A 19548-nucleotide genomic window follows, 5' to 3' on the forward strand; every position below is an offset into this window, starting at 1 on the left:
ACTCACCCACGATCCCACACTATCTCCACCTTTTGTACGTGGGTGGCACATGTCGTTAGGATAGCAAGGGTCAGGGGCATGTTCGTCCAAAATATTCGGACGAGCAGTTTTTCACCACGGCTATAAATACCCCTTCCCTTCCTCAGACCTCATTTACTTCGCTCGACCTCAATCTCGCTTGATCTCTTAGACCTAGCGCCGCCATTACTCTCCATCGTCACTGGTGAGGAAGAGCTTCACTACCTCGACCTCATCGCCGTCGTACTCATGTTGACCGCGGATATCTTCACTCTGCCATTGTAGCTGTCTCCCACCATCGAGTTAGGGTGTGGGAGATCTGAACAGACAAACTTTTCCATCTCCAATCCCTGTTTGTCGTGTTCTTCATCAAGGGTAATTAAAAATCTGATTTTACTACCCTACTTTGATTTTTATGAATTCCACAAAATCCTCAAAAGGTGATTATTCTTCAACTTCCCACTCCTTAAACACCTGAATGATTTTATTCCTTGATTTGTTTCTCTAAGCTACGTTTTTCATCAAGATTCCCCAGTTCTATGGATTTTCAAATCTATACAACTCTGGAACCTAAGTCAAGAACGCTTAGTGAAATTCCTCAAGACACCTATGGTCAAATTCCTCAAACTTGATACTTTTGAAAAATTTCTGAGAACGCATATGACCTCTCCAAATTCTTCACACCTATACTCTATTCACAGGTACAAAATGTCCGTTGCTGATTCACTAGGTTCTCATTAACATAACTCATTTGCAGAGTTCCTCGAAGAAAATTGCATACTTCCTCAGAAACATCCAAAGTTGAAAGTCCTCAAGTGAGGGAAATGGCAGATGGGAAGACACCTCAGAAGGGAGGCAAAAGGCCTGAGACAAACACAATGTTTGAAATCCCTGCAGATATATATGATGAATACTACACACCTAATGAAGATATTCATGGGAAAGAAAACAAGAATCAGCACAGAGTGCGCATACAGAGGATTGAGAGGAGATGGGCAAAGGAATGGAGGGAATATCACTATGTTACTCCCAAGTACATGAAGAAATTCGCCGTAAACCCTCCATGTCCAAGACCTCCTTTGGCTGCTGTCCAAATAGATGATCCCACTAGCGTCAGGCGTAGTGGGAACTTTCCAAAAGAATGGGCCAAGCGCCAAGCCAAACTTTCAAAATTTGCTAAAGAAGCACTGAAGAAAATCAATGAGCATTCTCAAGCTACTACAGTTGCTGAGGTCTATGCTAGCACAACTGCGCGAAAGAAGGCCATGCTGAAGAAGTTTGATGTGAAGAAATCTTCAAGCTCAATGCCCTCATGGCCCAGTTCTTCAACGACAAAGCCCTCAGGGCAAATTCATAAAGCAACTTCTTCAAGGGTTGTGCCAATCCCCTCAGTTCCATTAAAATCTTCAGTTGCTGCCACAAAGTCCTCAACACCTGTGCACTTTGCAATGTGTCATCGGACTACAGGCTTTTCTATTGCCTCTAGGGCTTCTACATCTTTCTCAGCTCCACCACAATCTTCATGTGGTCCAACGTTGCTGAAGTCAAAACCACTGTTGGACGTGGAATGAGGCCAAGTCCTCACAAGAAGCAAGTGGTATTCCATGTTCCGTCTGATGATGATGATGAAGTTGATGATGAAGAATTGACATAAAGCATCAAGGATAGACTGGAAAGGGCTGCAAGAGTCAAAGGCAATTATGTGCCTCTTATGCTGGATCCAAAGAAGATCCTCGATTTTATTGACATATGGCACAAAGATCCCAACACTCCACTGCCTGACTTTAACCTTACTCCTAGTCCAAGTCGTATGCTGACCGCCTTCGTAGTCGAGGAAAAATGGAAGTTTCAGAAGGCCTAGTACAAGAAGGAGCGTTTCCTGAGGAACAATGTTCTTACACTTGCTCTTGAAGAACTTGTAACTATTCAGAGGGAGATCAGAGTTCTAAGTGATGAATTTGACAAATATCATGCAGATTGGCTCGGTGCCAAAGTCAAATTTGCCAAGATTGCCAAGAACCTCAAGGCAGACGTTGCAGCATCATCGCAATAGAAAATTCCTCAAGCTGAATCATCTGCTCAGCAAACTAAAGAAAATGAAAGCACAATTAATGAAAATCAGGCTGCTGAAGAAGCTACCAGGGCCGCTAAAGAAATTCCAACTCCTGAAGAACATGCCAGGGCAACCACCAATGTTGCGCCTGAAGAACAACCCAGGCCAGCTATTGAAACTGCTGCACCTGAAGAAACTGATAATGCCAGGGCGGTTGCATCAATCGTGCCTAAAGAAACTGAATCAACTTCATCTGCTCCTCTTGCAAAATCTTTAAAGGTGAATGATATGTCTCCAACGTATCTATAATTTTTGGTTGTTCCATGCTATTATATTATCAATCTTGGATGTTTTATATGCATTTATATGCTATTTTATATGATTTTTGGGACTAAGCTATTAACCTAGAGCCCAATGCCAGTTTCTGTTCTTTCCTTGTTTTTGAGTTTTACAGATAAGGAATACCAAACAGAGTCCAATTGACGTGCCAATTTTTGATGATTTTTATGGACCAAAAGAAGCCCCCGGAGTAAAAGAGTTGGGCCAGAAGAGTCCCGGGCTTCCCACGAAGGTGGGGGCGCGCTCTACCCCCCTGGGCGCGCCCCCTATCTCGTGGACGACTTAGAGACCACCTGACATGAGACCTATGCCAAAAATTCCTATAAATACAGAAACCTCCAAAAAATAACCTAGATCGGGAGTTCCGCCGCCGCAAGCCTTTGTAGCCACCAAAAACCAATCGGGACCCTGTTCCGGCACCCTGCCGGAGGGGGGAACCCTCACCGGTGGCCATCTTCATCATCCCGGCGCTCTCAATGACGAGGAGGGAGTAGTTCACCCTCGGGACTAAGGGTATATACCAGTAGCTATGTGTTTGATCTCTCTCTCTCTCTCTCTCTCTCTCTCGTGTTCTTGATTTGGCACGATTTTGATGTACCTCGAGCTTTGCTATTATAGTTGGATCTTATGATGTTTCTCCCCCTCTACTCTCTTGTAATGGATTGAGTTTTCCCTTTGAAGTTATCTTATCGGATTGAGTCTTTAAGGATTTGAGAACACTTGATGTATGTCTTGGATATGCTTATCTATGGTGACAATGGGATATTCACGTGATCTACTTGATGTCTGTTTTGGTGATCAACTTGCGGGTTCAGTGACCTTGTGAACTTATGCATAGGGGTTGGCACATATTTTCGTCTTGACTCTCCGGTAGAAACTTTGGGGCACTCTTTGAAGTTCTTTGTGTTGGTTGAATAGATGAATCTGAGATTGTGTGATGTATATCGTATAATCATACCCGCTGATACTTGAGGTGACATTGGAATATCTTGGTGACATTAGGGTTTTGGTTGATTTGTGTCTTAAGGTGTTATTCTAGTACGAACTCTAGGATAGATCAAACGGAAAGAATAGCTTCGTGTTATTTTACTACAGACTCTTGAATAGATCGATCAGAAAGGATAACTTTGAGGTGGTTTCGTACCCTACCATAATCTCTTCGTTTGTTCTCCGCTATTAGTGACTTTGGAGTGACTCTTTGTTGCATGTTGAGGGATAGTTATATGATCCAGTTATGTTATTTTTGTTGAGAGAACTTGCACTAGTGAAAGTATGAACCCTAGGCCTTGCTTCCTAGCATTGCAATTCCATTTACGCTCATTTTTATCATTAGTTACCTTGATTTTTTTATATTTCCAGGTTACAAAAACCTATATCTACCATCCATATTGCACTTGTATCACCATCTCTTCACCGAACTAGTGCACCTATACCATTTACCATTGTATTGGGTGTGTTGGGGACACAACAGATTCTTTGCTATTTGGTTGCAGGGTTGTTTGAGAGAGAACATCTACATCCTACGCCTCCCACGGATTGATAAACCTTTGGTCATCCACTTGAGGGAAATTTGCTATTGTCCTACAAACCTCTGCACTTGGAGGCCCAACAACGTCTACAAGAAGAAGGTTGTGTAGTAGACATCAAGCAGTTTCTGGCGCTGTTGCCGGGGATGTTAGTGCTTGAAGGTATATCTTTAGATCTTGCAATCGAATCTTTAAGTTTCTTGTTAAAAGAAAACTACAAAAAAAGGAATGAAGGTTGCCTCATATGCTTCATCTTTTTTAATCTCTTTCGTGAAAATGATGGGAAGGAAAATTGTGCTCAAATACTAGAAGAAGAATTACATAGAATGCTTGGCATAAAATATGTGAATGATGAGCATGATTGCAATGTTGTTGGTATGAATTCTTTGAATACCCATGATGCTAATGATATGCAAGGCCACAAGCTTGGGGATGCTATGTTTGATAAATATGATATGTTTAGTCCCCCGAGTTTTGATGAGAATATTTATTACGATGTAAGCATGCCCTCTATTTATGATGATTATATTGATGAAAGTGGGTTTGGAAGAGTGTCAACTTTAGGAAGTACTGATCGCACTATTTTGGATGATGTTGAATATTATTGTGATAATTATGAAAGTGGATTTGGAGAGGTCATGACGTTATTTAGTGATGAATCCACTATTTCGGAAGAGGTTCCAATTGATTATGAGAACAAAGTTGCTATCTATGACGATTATTGTGATGACTTGTATGCTATTAAGAATAATGGTATCCATGAAACTTGTCATCTTGATTTTAGTTTTCAATTGGATTATGCCTCACATGATAGTTATTTTTGTTGAGTTTGCTCCCACTACTATTCATGAGAAGTTTGCTTATGTGGAGAGTAATAAAAATTATATGCAAGTAGATCATGAAAAGAATGCTTTATGTGCTGGTTATATGGTTGAATTCATTCATGATGCTACTGAAAATTATTATGAGGGAGGAACATATGCTTGTAGGAATTGCAATAATATCAAGTTTCCTCTCTATGTGTTAAAAGTTTTAAAGTTATGCTTGTTTTGCCTTCCTATGCTAGTTGATTATTGTTCCCATAAGTTGTTTGCTCACAAAATCCCTATGCAAAGAAATAGGGTTAGACTTAAATGTGCTAGTCATATTCTTCATGATTCTCTCTTTATGTTTCAATTCTTATCTTTTATGTGAGCATCATTGAAATCATCATGCCTAGCTAGGGGCGTTAAATGTTAGCGCTTGTTGGGAGGCAACTCAATTTTAATTTTGTTCTTTGCTTTTTGATCCTATTTAGTAAAAAATAATTCATCTAGCCTCTGTTTAGATGTGTTTTTATGTTTTAAATAGTGTTTGTGCCAAGTAGAACCTTTGGGAAGACTCGGGTGAAGTCTATGCGATCTTGCTATAAAAAACAGAAACTTTTGCGCTCACGAGATTAGCTGCCATTTTTTGACAGGAGAGTGATTTTACATTGATTATTTTTGCGGATGATCAATAGATAAATTCCTCACGTCCACCAATTTATTTCAGAATTTTTGTAGTTTCATAAGTATACGTTTGATACAGATTACTACAGACTGTTCTGTTTTTGACAGATTCTGTTTTCATTGTGTTGTTTGCTTATTTTCATGAATCTATGAGTAGTATCAGAGGGAATGAACCATAGAGAAGTTAGAATACAGTATATATTACACCAATATGAATTTATAATGAGTTCACAACAGTACCTAAGTGGTGATTTATTTTCTACTACTAACGGAGCTTACGAGTTTTCTGTTGAGTTTTGTGTTGTGAAGTTTTCAAGTTTTGGGTAAAGATTCGATTAACTATGGAATAAGGAGTGGCAAGAGCCTAATCTTGGGGATGCCCAAGGCACCCCAAGGTAATATTCAAGGACAACCAAGATCCTAAGCTTGGGGATTTCCCGGATGGCATGCCCTCTTTCGTCTTCATTCATCTGTAACTTTACTTGGAGCTATATTTTCATTCACCACATGATATGTGTTTTGCTTGGAGTGTCATTTCATTTTCTTTTGTTTTGCTTGATGTTTGAATAAAATACCAATATCTGAAATTCTTAAATGTTAGAGAGTCTTCACATAGTTGCATAATTATTCGACTACTCATTGATCTTCACTTATATCTTTCGGAGTAGTTTGTCATTTGCTCTAGTGCTTCACTTATATCTTTTTAGAGAACGACGGTGGTTCTATTTTGAAGAAACAGATGAACTCTCATGCTTCACTTATCTTATTTTGAGAGTCTTAAACAGCATGGTAATTTTCTTGGGTTATAAAATTTAGTCCTAATATGATAGGCATCCAAGAGGGATATAATAAAAACTTTCATATAAAGTGCATTGAATACTATGAGAAGTTTTATTCCTTATGATTGTTTTGAGATATGAATATGGTGATATTAGAGTCATGCTAGTGAGTAGTTGTGAATTTGAGAGATACTTGTGTTAAAGTTTGTGATTCCCATAGCATGCACGTATGGTGAACCGTTATGTGATGCATGATTTATTTATTGATTGTCTTCCTTATGAGTGGCGGTCGGGGACGAGCGATGGTCTTTTCCTACGAATCTATCCCCCTAGGAGCATGCGCGTAGTACTTTGTTTCGATAACTAATAGATTTTTGCAATAAGTATGTGATTTCTTTATGACTAATGTTGAGTCCATGGATTATACGCACTGTCACCCTTCCACCATTGCTAGCCTCTCTAATACCGCGCACATTTTGCCGGTATCATACACCCATCGTATACCTTCCTCAAAACAGCCACCATATCTACCTATCATGCCATTTCCATAGCCATTCCGAGATATATTGCCATGCAACTTTCCACCGTTCCGTTTATTGTGACACGCTTCATCATTGTCATATTGCTTTGCATGATCATGTAGTTGACATCGTATTTGTGGCTAAGCCACCTTCATAATTCTTTCATACATGTCACTCCTGATTCATTGCACATCCCGGTACACCGCCGGAGGCATTCATATAGAGTTATATTTTGTTCTAAGTATCGAGTTGTAATTCTTGAGTTGTAAGTAAATAAAAGTGTGATGGTCATCATTATGAGAGCATTGTCCTATGTGAGGGAAGGATGATGGAGACTATGATTCCCCCACAAGTCGGGATGAGACTCCGGACGAAAAATTAAAAAAGAGAAAAAAGAGGCCATAAAAAAGGAGAAGGCCCAAAAAACAAAAAAAATGAGAGAAAAAGAGAGAAGGGGCAATGCTACTATCCTTTTACCACAATTGTGCTTCAAAGTAGCACCATGATCTTCATGATATAGAGTCTCCAATGTTGTCACTTTCATATACTACTGGGAATCTTTCATTATTGAACTTGGTTTGTATATTCCAATGATGGGCTTCCTCAAAATGCCCTAGGTCTTTGTGAGCAAGCGAGCTCACACCCACTTAGTTTCTTTCTGAGCTTTCATACACTTATAGCTCTAGTGCATCCGTTGCATGGCAATCCCTACTCACTCACATTGATATATATTGATGGGCATCTCCATAGCCCGTTGATACGCCTAGTTTATGTGAGACTATCTTCTCCTTTTTTCTCTTCTCCACAACCACCATTCTATTCTACCTATAGTGCTATGTCCATGGATCACGCTCATGTATTGCGTGAAGATTTAAAAAGTTTGAGAACATCAAAAGTATGAAACAATTGCTTGGCTTGTCATTAGGGTTGTGCATGATTTAAATATTTTGTGTCATGAAGATAAAGCATAGCTAGACTATATGATTTTGTAGGGATAGCTAGCTTTGTCCATGTTATTTTGAGAAGACATGATTTCTTTGTTAGTATGCTTGAAGTATTATTGTTTTCATGTCAATATTAAACTTTTGTCTTGAATCTTATGGATCTGAATATTCTTTCCACAATAGAGAAGATTACATTGATAAATATGTTAGGTAGCATTCCACATCAAAAATTCTGTTTTTATCATTTACCTACTCGACGACGAGCAGGAATTAAGCTTGGGAATGCTTGATACGTCTCCAATGTATCTATAATTTTTTATTATTCCATGCTATTATATTATCAATCTTGGATGTTTTATATGCATTTATATGCTATTTTATATGATTTTTGGGACTAAGCTATTAACCTAGAGCCCAATGCCAGTTTCTGTTCTTTCCTTGTTTTTGAGTTCTACAGATAAGGAATACCAAACGGAGTCCAATTGACGTGCCAATTTTTGATGATTTTTATGGACCAAAAGAAGCCCCCGGAGTAAAAGAGTTGGGCCAGAAGAGTCCCAGGCTGCCCACGAAGGTGGGGGCGCGCCCCCTATCTCGTGGATGACTTAGAGACCCCCTAACGTGAGACCTACGCCAAAAATTCCTATAAATACAGAAACATCCAAAAAATAACCTAGATCGGGAGTTCCACCGCCGCAAGCCTTTGTAGCCACCAAAAACCAATCGGGACCCTGTTCCGGCACCTTGCCAGAGGGGGGAACCCTCACCGGTGGCCATCTTCATCATCTCGGCGCTCTCCATGACGAGGAGGGAGTAGTTCGCCCTAGGGGCTGAGGGTATGTACCAGTAGCTATGTGTTTGGTCTCTCTCTCTCTCTCTCTCGTGTTCTTGATTTGGCACAATCTTGATGTACCTCAAGCTTTGCTATTATAGTTGGATCTTATGATGTTTATCTGCCTCTACTCTCTTGTAATGGATTTTTGAAGTTATCTTATCAGATTGAGTCTTTATGGATTTGAGAACTCTTGATGTATGTCTTGCATGTGCTTATCTGTGGTGACAATGTGATATTCACGTGATCTACTTGATGTATGTTTTGGTGATCAACTTGCGGGTTCAGTGACCTTGTGAACTTATGCATAGGGGTTGGCACATGTCTTCGTCTTGACTCTCCGGTAGAAACTTTGGGCACTCTTTGAAGTTCTTTGTGTTGGTTGAATAGATGAATTTGAGATTGTGTGATGCATATCGTATAATCATACCCACGGATACTTGAGGTGACATTGGAGTATCTAGGTGGCATTAGGGTTTCGGTTGATTTGTGTCTTAAGGTGTTATTCTAGTACGAATTCCATGATAGATTGAACGGAAAGAATACCTTCGTGTTATTTTAGTACAGACTCTTGAATAGATTGATAAGAAACGATAACTTTGAGGTGGTTTTGTTCCCTACCATAATCTCTTCGTTTGTTCTTCGCTATTAGTGACTTTGGAGTGACTCTTTGTTGCATGTTGAGGGATAGTTATATGATCAAGTTATGTTATTTTTGTTGAGAGAACTTGCACTAGTGAAAGTATGAACCTAGGCCTTGTTTCCTAGCATTGCAATTCCGTTTACGCTCGTTTTTATCATTAGTTACCTTGCTGGTTTTTATATTTTCATATTACAAAAACCTATATCTACCATCCATATTGCACTTGTATCACCATCTCTTCACCGAACTAGTGCACCTATACAATTTACCATTGTATTGGGTGTGTTGGGAACACAAGAGACTCTTTGATATTTGGTTGCAGGGTTGTTTGAGGGGGACCATCTTCATCCTACGCCTCCCACGGATTGATAAACCTTAGGTCATCCACTTGAGGGAAATTTGCTACTGTACTACAAACCTCTGCACTTGGAGGCCCAACAACATCTACAAGAAGAAGGTTGCGTAGTAGACATCAATGAAGAAAATCACTCTTCCTTCTGCATCAGAAGTGAAGAAATGAAAGCTGTGGTGAAGGAAGCCGCGAGCAAGAGGAAAGCATCACCTCTACAGAGTCCTCAGCTCCCTAGAAATTGAGGACTTTGACGAGCTCTTTCACAGAACCAATTGATGATGTTCCAATTTCTATAGTGCCCTCAAAGGAGCTTATTCCATTTGGTCAATATTATGTCATTGTAGATGACAATAATGAAGAGAATCCTTCTGCTGCTTCCTCAGAGCAATTGGATGAAGAAATCAATGTGGAAGATGTTGTTTCCACACCACTGGTATCATCGGTTGTGCCTCAGTTCACTGCTGAAGAGGCGGGCATTGAGGAAATTGAAGTAGATGTGGATATTAGCTCAACTACTCCTGTGCTAAATGATGACTATTGGGATAATCTTCACCCCAATTCACGATTGGCCACACCTCTGCATCCAATTCCTCAGTCCCCTATGCAGAGTGAAGAAATACTAACAAGGTCTAAAGGATGTCCAACTTCTCTCCATTCCATACCTGAAGAAATTCTAGGTGCAACAACTGAAGAAATGGAGACCCAGACTACTACTGAAGAACCTGAAGCTTCAATTCCTTAGTCAGCAGCACGAGAGATTGTGACACAAGAGGTTGTGAGACCATCAACTGCAAATCTTTAGCCCAAGCCACAAAATCCTCATGCAAAGAGGCCAAAATTCAAGGCTGATTATTTCCTCACCGAGCATCATTTCTTCACTGATGTCATTCCTTTTGACTCAGCAAGACTTCGGCGCAAGCGGTTATGGACTGCAAGCCAGATGAATTTCTATGCATCACTTCTGTTAAACAAGGACAAGATATTTCAGCACCGTTAAATTCCTCATGTGGATATGGAGTCCATTCCATGCTTCCAACCTGTCTTGAATTTTCTTCATGAAGCTAGGCTCCTAAATTTCTGTGTTGATATCTGTGATTGGAATGAAGAGCTAATTCTTCAATTCTATGCAACTCTGCACCTCACTGGAAATGTGGATGACGTCAACTCATGGGTGCTTGATTGGATGATTGAGAACACTAACTATAAAGCTCTGGCCTCTGAATTGCTTCGTGCCATTCTAGTCAGTCCTACTGATGAAGGCGCAAGGCTTTTGTATGAAGAATCTGAAATTCCAAATCATCTGATGCAAGTGCTCATGAAGCCTTTGCGGCCTGGCCAAGCTCCAAGGACCACCTTCCTAGTGAAGGATTTGCTATATGTGCCAAGGACAATCTACCGCAGCATGACCAAAACCCTCAGTCAAATCAAAGGTCACAACTCAGACGAAGAAGAAGTTGTTCGCATCATGAAGAATCTGCTGTTCAACATCATACATGGGATTCCCATTAACTATCATGATTTCTTCATGAGGACTATAGGGAATGTTGCTTTGTCACCGTTTGAATTTAAGCCTTATGCTCACTAGATAATGAAATTCATCAGAACCAGGTCTTCAATTCACTACAAGGCAGATTTTCCCAATCATCTCAGCTTTCTGCCTCCCATTGAAGTCCTCAAAAGGAATATTTCCTCAGTTGATGAAAAAGGCAAAGCTATTTTTATTGATGAAAGCACTCGTCCATTGGATGGCCAATTTTGAAAAGCAGCATCATATTCTACCAATGATGACATTGCAACTCAAGACTCTGCCAGAGCCCACGAGCAAAATCCTGAAGCCACTGCCCCACGCGTGGTGATTGATCATGAGCTTATTCTAGTCTTCATCGGATGGTCGATTGCAATCACAAGTGGGTCAAGCGGCAATTTGGCTCAATTCTTCAGAACATGACTATCACACAAAACACTGTGAAGAAGAATCACTATTATGCGCATGAAATCTTCAACCGCACTTGGGCTATTTTGTCTCAACTTTACAGTGACAAAGACCTAAAAAAGATGGACTTTCAGCAGAACTTTGACTGGGCTCAACCTCCCTAGAAGAAATTCAAGAAGGTAAAAGTTCCTTAGCTGGTCACAAGTTCATATTCTTCATCGCGCAAGACGGATGAAGCTGAGGATCTGGACGACACTACAGTTGGCCCTACATCAACAAACGACCTCGACAACGCTGGCAATCCTTCATCGACATCATGATGATATTCTTCAGGGGCGTTAGTCCTCCTTTTTCGTCCCTTTTGGTCATTTGATGACAAAGGGGGAGAAATTTGAGTTAGTTTTCAAGCGGGTCTTATATATGGGCTATTATTTGTGAAGTTACAACTCTCACAATTCTGAAGTGTTTGTTGGTTGAGTTCTAAAATTATGTCCGATGGTGGTCTGATACTTTTGAACTGCCTTATGCATGCTTATTTCCTCAAGTACCTTAATGCACGCATGCTGAATTTCGTCAGACACCATATTTCATCATGCATTTCAAATTCTTCATATCATATGTTAAATGTGGGTATGAATTACAAGATATATATGGGCTGTTTTTTTTGTGAAGTTACAACTCTCGCTCTTCTGAAGTGTTTGTTGGTTGAGTTGTAAACTTAAGTATGATGGTAGTATGATACTTTTGAACTACCTGCTGCACACTTATTTCCTCAAGTACCTTAATGCATGCATGCTGAATTTCGTCAGACACCATATTTCGTCATGCATTTCAAATTCTTCATATCACATGTAAAATGCGTGTAGGAATTACAAGATATATATATGGGCTGTTTATTTGTTAAGTTACAACTCTCGCTCTTCAAAAGTGTTTGTTGGTTGTGATGTAAACTTAAGTCCGATGGTGGTCTGATACTTTTGAACTGCCTTCTGCATGCTTATTTCCTTAAGTACCTTAATGCACGCATGCTGAATTTCGTCGGACACCATATTTCATCATTCATTTCAAATTCTTCATATCATATGTTAAATGCGTGTATGAATTACAAGATATAGCGGGAGATCTCCATGACATTACTCTACAATGTGCATTTGCAATCCAAAGCAAATTCCTCAATATGCACATCTTCAGGGGGAGTTCTTCTATATCTTATAGTAAAATTCCTCAATATCACCATTTATACTTCATATGTTTATCCTTGTTGAAAAGTTAACCTATTTGTCATAAATCACCAAAAAGGGGGGAGATTGTAAGTGCATCTAGTGCCCCTTAGTGATTTTGGTGTATTGAAGACTTATAGGTTAAGGGACTAATGTGTTTGTGAGTGTACACAGGTTCCAGAAGTCTATTAGGAGTTTGCTATTTACAAAGAAAGTCGACCCCTAAAAATGAATGTCTTCATTTGAAGACTTTGATTTTCTTGAAGACTTTGAAAATGAGGAAATTGGTGTGACCTTGAAGACTTTGATATTGATGCGAGGATTATGAGGTGTGAAGACTTATGTTTTCTTGATTCATAGGAAACATCATACTTTTAAAGGGGGTCAAGGTAAAACTAAGGAAAAATTTCCAAGTGATGCTCATCTCAAATCCTACACCTACCCAATCCTTCTTGTCAAGCCTTTTGGTAATCTCATACAGCTCAGTCAATTTCTTCAATCACGGAGACAAAGATCTTCTGTTCTCTGAGGAAATTGTTCTGACTGAGGAGTTAGGAATTTGCCAGTGCGCATTGCCTACAAATGAGGAACATAATAGCCTCGAGGAATTTGAGAGCTCTAATTTCCGATTGTTGTTGTGCTATGCGCCAGCTGTCCCAAATATCTTATACACCTAATAGTCATATCATTGAAGGGATTTTATGTCTTATCATGTCGGGCTGCTTCCCGGATATAAATAGCCGCCCCCTACAACCACTAGTTGGTTTGCTGCTCCGAGAGAAACTGACACTTGTCATTGAGAGAAACTGACACTTGCCACATCCTCTGAGGACTTTGAGCGAAAATCAGTAGTGAGGAAAAACCCAAAACCCCAACACCTAAAACCCAAAGTGATTAAGCATCACCGAAGAGACTGTTCTTGCATGGAACCGATGCTTTTTTACCTTTGAAGACTTTGCATCCTCCAAACAGTTAGGCATCATGGTCTAGAGCATCCAAGAGGAATTGTGGATCGCCGAGTGACCAAGTGTGTGAAGGTTTGGAAGTCACCTGTGAAGACTTACCACGAGTGATTGGGCGAGGTCTATGTGACCTATGCTCAAGGAGAATACAGTAAGGACTATGTGTCATGGGACTGTGTGCCCTTCGGTTTAAATACCAAGCTGCTCCAACCAGACGTACAACTATCATAGCAGTTGGAACTGGTCTACCAAATCATTGACTTCACCGAGCTACTGGTTCTATTTCCTCAACCCTTTCATTACCTCACTCATGTGTTGATGAAATTGATCGTTACTAACTTTGACTGAATACTTTCTCAATTTCCTCAATCCTATTTCTTCAGTTATCTTGTCTTCTGCCTGCTTACCTTGTTTACACGCTAAATGTGCTCTGTGTGTGTTTCATTTCATCATGTTGCCTATGCTACTGTCTTGTTATGCATGCACCTGAGTACTTATTCTGCTGCTTGTAGTTTGTCATGTGTCAAACTCCTCAAGTTGAATTTCTTCAGTGACGAATTTTTAAAAATCGCCAATTCACCCCCTCTAGTCGATATAACACACTTTCAATGATAATATAAGAGCATGGAATAATAAAAAAATATAGATAAGTTGGAGATGTCGGCCACATGTGTCATCCGCACTACAACACCGTATGGTACTGCAGAGGATCTCAACCAATTGAAGCAGGGGATTGGCATATTATCTAACCGCCTTGGCAGGTGGTTAGAATACTGATATAATCAACTGCAATTATTTGTACCCAGTCGCTCCAAATTCTCGGGGTTGTGCGGTTCCCAATGTGATAATTACGCACATGTGTTGGATCGCCCAAATATGAAACAAGCATTTTTCATACTCCCTCCATACCGGCGACCTAGGTGGGAGAAAAGAGAGACCTTGATGTTTATTTGCTAATCAATACCATTGCGTGTAGAGAATGATCTCTTTTTTGAGGGAAAAAAATAGGGAACAAACTTTGGGATCATTCGATTTTCGTAATCTGACTTATGCACAGGTATGAAAGGAGTAGGACAGTTGGCAAGCAATACATTGAGCTCTTCTTATTGATGAGGTCAGTAATAATCAAACAAAACCCCTAATCATCATTGACAGCGCATAGAAGATGTCTAATGTGACAACCACAACTACATGTGCTAGTGAAGGAAATATGCCCTAGAGGCAATAATAAAGTTGTTATTTATATTTCCTTATATCATGATAAATGGTTATTATTCATGCTATAATTGTACTAACCGGAAACTTGATACATGTGTGAATACATAGACAAAACAAAGTGTCCCTAGTATGCCTCTACTTGGCTAGCTAGTTAATCAAAGATGGTTAAGTTTCCTAACCATAGGCACGTGTTATCATTTGATTAACAGGATCACATCATTAGGAGAATGATGTGATGGACAAGACCCATCCATTAGCTTAGCATAATGATCGTTAAGTTTAATTGCTATTGCTTTCTTCATGACTTATACATATTCCTCTGACTTTGAGATTATGCAACTCCTTAATACCGGAGGAACACCTTGTGTGATATCAAACGTCACAACGTAACTGGGTGATTATAAAGATGCTCTACAGGTGTCTCCGAAGGTGTTTGTTGGGTTGGCATAGATAGAGATTAGGATTTGTCACTCCGAGTATCGGAGAGGTATCTCTGGGCACTCTCGGCAATGCACATCACGATAAGCCTTGTAAGCAATGTGGCTAATGAGTTAGTTATGGTAAGATGCATTACGAACAAGTAAAGAGACTTGCCAGTAACGAGATTGAACTAGGTATGAGGATACCAACGACCGAATCTCGGGCAAGTGACATACCGATAACAAAGGGAATAACATATGTTGTCATTGCGGTTTAACTGATAAAGATCTTCGTAGAATATGTAGGAACCAATATGATCATCTAGGTTCCGTTGCTGGTTATTGACCGGAGATGTGTCTCGGTCATGTCTACATAGTTCTCGAACCCGTAGGGTCTGCACGCTTAACGTTCGATGACGATTTGTATTACGAGTTATGTGTTTTGGTGACTGAAGATTGTTTGGAGTTTCGGATGACATTACAGACATGACGAGGAGTCTCGAAATGGCCGAGAGGTAAAGATTGATATATTAGAAGATGGTATTCGGACACCGGAATGGTTTTGGAGTGGTTCGGGTATTTTTTGGAGTACCGAGGGGTTACCGGAACCCCCCGGGGAAGTATTGGGCCTACATGGGCTATAGGGGAGAGGGGAGTCCGCCCACAAGGGGTGGTCGCGTCCCCTCCCATGGGGAGTATGAATTGGACTAGGGGAGGGGGCGCGCCCCCCTTTCCTTCTCCTCTTCCCTCTCCCTTCCCCTTTCCCCCTCCGCAAGAAAGGAAGGGGGCGAATAGGACTTGGAGTCCTATTCGGTTTCCCCCCGTGGCGCGCCCCCTAGGGCCGGCGGCCTCCTCCCCTCCTCCTTTATATACGGGGGAAGGGGGCACCCCATAGTAGATCAATTGTTCTCTTAGCCATTGCGGTTGCCCCCCTCCATAGTTTACTCCTCCGGTCATAGCGTCGTAGTGCTTAGCCAAGCCCTGCGCGGATCACATCACCATCACCATCACCATGACATCATACTAACGAAACTCTCCCTTGATCCTCTGCTGGATCAGGAGTTCGAGGGACGTCATCGAGCTGAACGTGTGCTGAACTCGGAGGTGTCGTATGTTTGGTACTTGATCGGTTGGATCTTGAAGACGTTCGACTACATCAACCGCGTTAAACTAACGCTTCCGCTTTGGGTGTACGAGGGTACGTGGACACACTCTCCCCCTCTCGTTGGTATGCATCTCCTAGATAGATCTTGCGTGATCGTAGGAATTTTTTTGAAATTGCATGCTACGTTCCCCAACAGTGGTATCAGAGCGAGGTCTATGCATAGATGATATGCACGAGTAGAACACAAAGAGTTGTGGGCGATCATAGTCATACTGCTTATGACCAACGTCTTATTTTGATTCGGCGGTATTGTTGGATGAAGCAGCCCAGACCAACCTTACATGACCATGTTCATGAGACCGGTTCCACCGACAGACATGCAACTTGTTTTCAATAAAGGTGGCTGGTGTGTGTCTATTTCCCCAACTTTAGTTGAATCAAATTTGACTACGGCCCGTTCTTGTTAAAGGTTAAAACAGCACACTTGACGAAAAATCGTTGTGGTTTTGATGCGTAGGTAAGAACGGTTCTTGCTAGAAGCCCGTAGCAGAAACGTAAAACTTGCAACAACAAAGTAGAGGACGTCTAACTTGTTTTTGCAGGGCATGTTGTGATGTGATACGGTCAAGACATGATGTGTATGTGTTTGTGTGTGTGCATGGTAAATGCAAAAAAATGGCTAAAATATAGCAAAGTAGATCTCAAGTGCACAAGAAAATCTAACCTTACGGTAGAATGGTGATTGCTTACTGTGGAATTTTTTTGAGGCGAAACGATGAACTCATGTTTTCATTCAAACGAAAATATGTAGTTAGTTGATGTAATTTTTTTTCGAATAGCACATGGTTCATTCACAAAAGTCGTGTGCCTACCAAATCGTGGCCCCTAACAATGCAAAATGCATTGTTGAAGCTGTGGGCAATGGTTGAAGATAGCAAGAATGCTAGGGTGAATGATAATCTTGAAAGTACTTTAACTATTCACCATCGGACATAAGAGAAGAACAAGCTGGACGCCAACTATGACAAGTTAGTCCAAGATGTGCATGAAATTATGAATTTCTAGGAGGAAAGGGTGTTGGATTACAGTTATCTGCAGTCTAACCTTACATATCAGCAGCAATGCAAAAGTGAACTGGTGGCTAATATGAAAGCAGAGATGGCAAAGAAAGATGCAGAGACCTAGAAGCTTAATCAGAAGTATGAACTACTGGTTAACCTGACAAGAGCTCAAGTAACGGTCATCTAGAACTTGAAGTTGAAGAATATGAAAGAGAAGGAATTGCTAGTGGAGCTAGGATGAATTTGGAGTTGAAGAATGCAGAGCTCACAAAGTTTGAGGAGAAGCTCACCCAAGAGAAGCTAGAGTTGAAGCTTTAGGTTGCTGATCTTCTTAAGGGGAAGGAAAAGCATAGTGAAGAGAAGGGCTATCTAGTGCTTCAGATTTGTAAGCTCATGAAGGGAGAGGAGAAGCTCAAGGAAAAGATCGAGGGGATCCAGGCCATCTTAGAGAACTGAACAAGATGAATACGAGATTAGTGGGCATTGTTGACCTTTTGGGAAGGATGGTTGTATAATGACATAGTAACTTAGAATTATGGTTGTGTAGTGTATGGTTGTACTAATTGTGAACTATGGGTGTGTATGTATCTAGTAGTTATGCTATTCATCCTTTTGTGAGAAAAGGATGAACTCTGCATTTGAACTCCACTATGTATTGTGAACAATGGTTGTGTATGCCTATAATCTGTTGAACTCCACTAAGTATTGTGTGCTATGATTGCTAGACTAAAAATGATGATATATCATGCATTGGAAGATGGATCAGATATAGTAGATGCTTACATGCTTATGTTATAGTGCCTCAACATTATGTGCCTTGATTGCTAGACTTAAAATTACGATTTCTCATGCACTAGGTTTTATATTAGATTCTTATGTTAGCATTGGAAGACTGCTAGTTGCTTATTTAGCATTGGAAGATGCCTCAATATTAGACGCTTATGTTATATTATGCATTCGAACCCTAAATGGTAGATTTAGGTGGTTCCGTCGAACCCGAGCCACCCTAAACCTAAAGACTAGGTTTAGGTGGTTCCGTCGACCCCGAGCCACCCTAAACCCTCAATGGTAGGTTTAGGTGGTTCCATCGACCCCGAGCCACCCTAAACCTAAATAGTAGGTTTAGGTGGTTTCGTCGACCCCGACGCACCATCAACCCTAAATGGTAGGTTTAGGTGGTTCTGTCGACCCTAAGGCACCATAAACCCTAAGGACTAGGTTTAGGTGGTTCCGTCGACCCCGAGCCACCCTAAACCCTAAAGCGTAGGTCTAGGTGGTTACATCGACCCCGAGCCAACCTTAACCTAAATGGTAGGTTTAGGTGGTTTTGTCGACCCCGAGGCACCCTAAACCCTAAATGGTAGGTTTAGGTGGTTCCGTCGACGCCGAGCCACCCTAAACCCTAAATGGTAGGTTTAGGTGGTTCCGTCGACCCCGAGCCAACCATACCCTAAATGGTAGGTTTAGTTGGTTTCATCGACACCAAGGCACCCTAAACCCTAAGGACTAGGTTAGGTGGTTCCGTCGACCCCCAGCCAACCTTAACCTAAATGGTAGGTTTAGGTGGTTCCATTGACCCGAGCCACCCTTAACCTAAATGGTAGGTTTAGGTGGTTTTGTCGAACCCGAGGCAACCTTAACCTAAATGGAAGGTTTAGGTGGTTCCGTCGACCACAAGCCAACCTTAACCTCAATGGTAGGTTTAGGTGGTTCCGCTGACCCCAAGCCACTCTAAACCCTAAATGGTAGGTTTAGGTGGTCCCGTCGACCCCGAGGCACCCTTAACCTAAACATCAATATATCAACATATCCATCAACAGAATCATCAATATATCCTTTAACATGATCATCAATATATCAACATATCCTTTAACACAATCATCAATATGTCAACATATCCATCAACATAATCATCAACATATGCATCCACATAACAAAAGAAAACAGCAGTGGCATCAAATCAAGTTCACAACCATCAAAGCAGTGTCATAACTCCATGAACAGCACTGTCATGTTCAGTCATTATAGCATCACTTTGTAGCATAATAGATTGTAGCATCAAACAAAATAACAAAAAACTTTATCATCAGTTCAACATTACATGGCAGATCTTCTAGCACCACTAGCAATGAA

The sequence above is a fragment of the Triticum aestivum genome, chromosome 7A (genome assembly GCF_018294505.1).
Source record: "Triticum aestivum cultivar Chinese Spring chromosome 7A, IWGSC CS RefSeq v2.1, whole genome shotgun sequence".
Lineage (NCBI taxonomy): Eukaryota > Viridiplantae > Streptophyta > Magnoliopsida > Poales > Poaceae > Triticum > Triticum aestivum.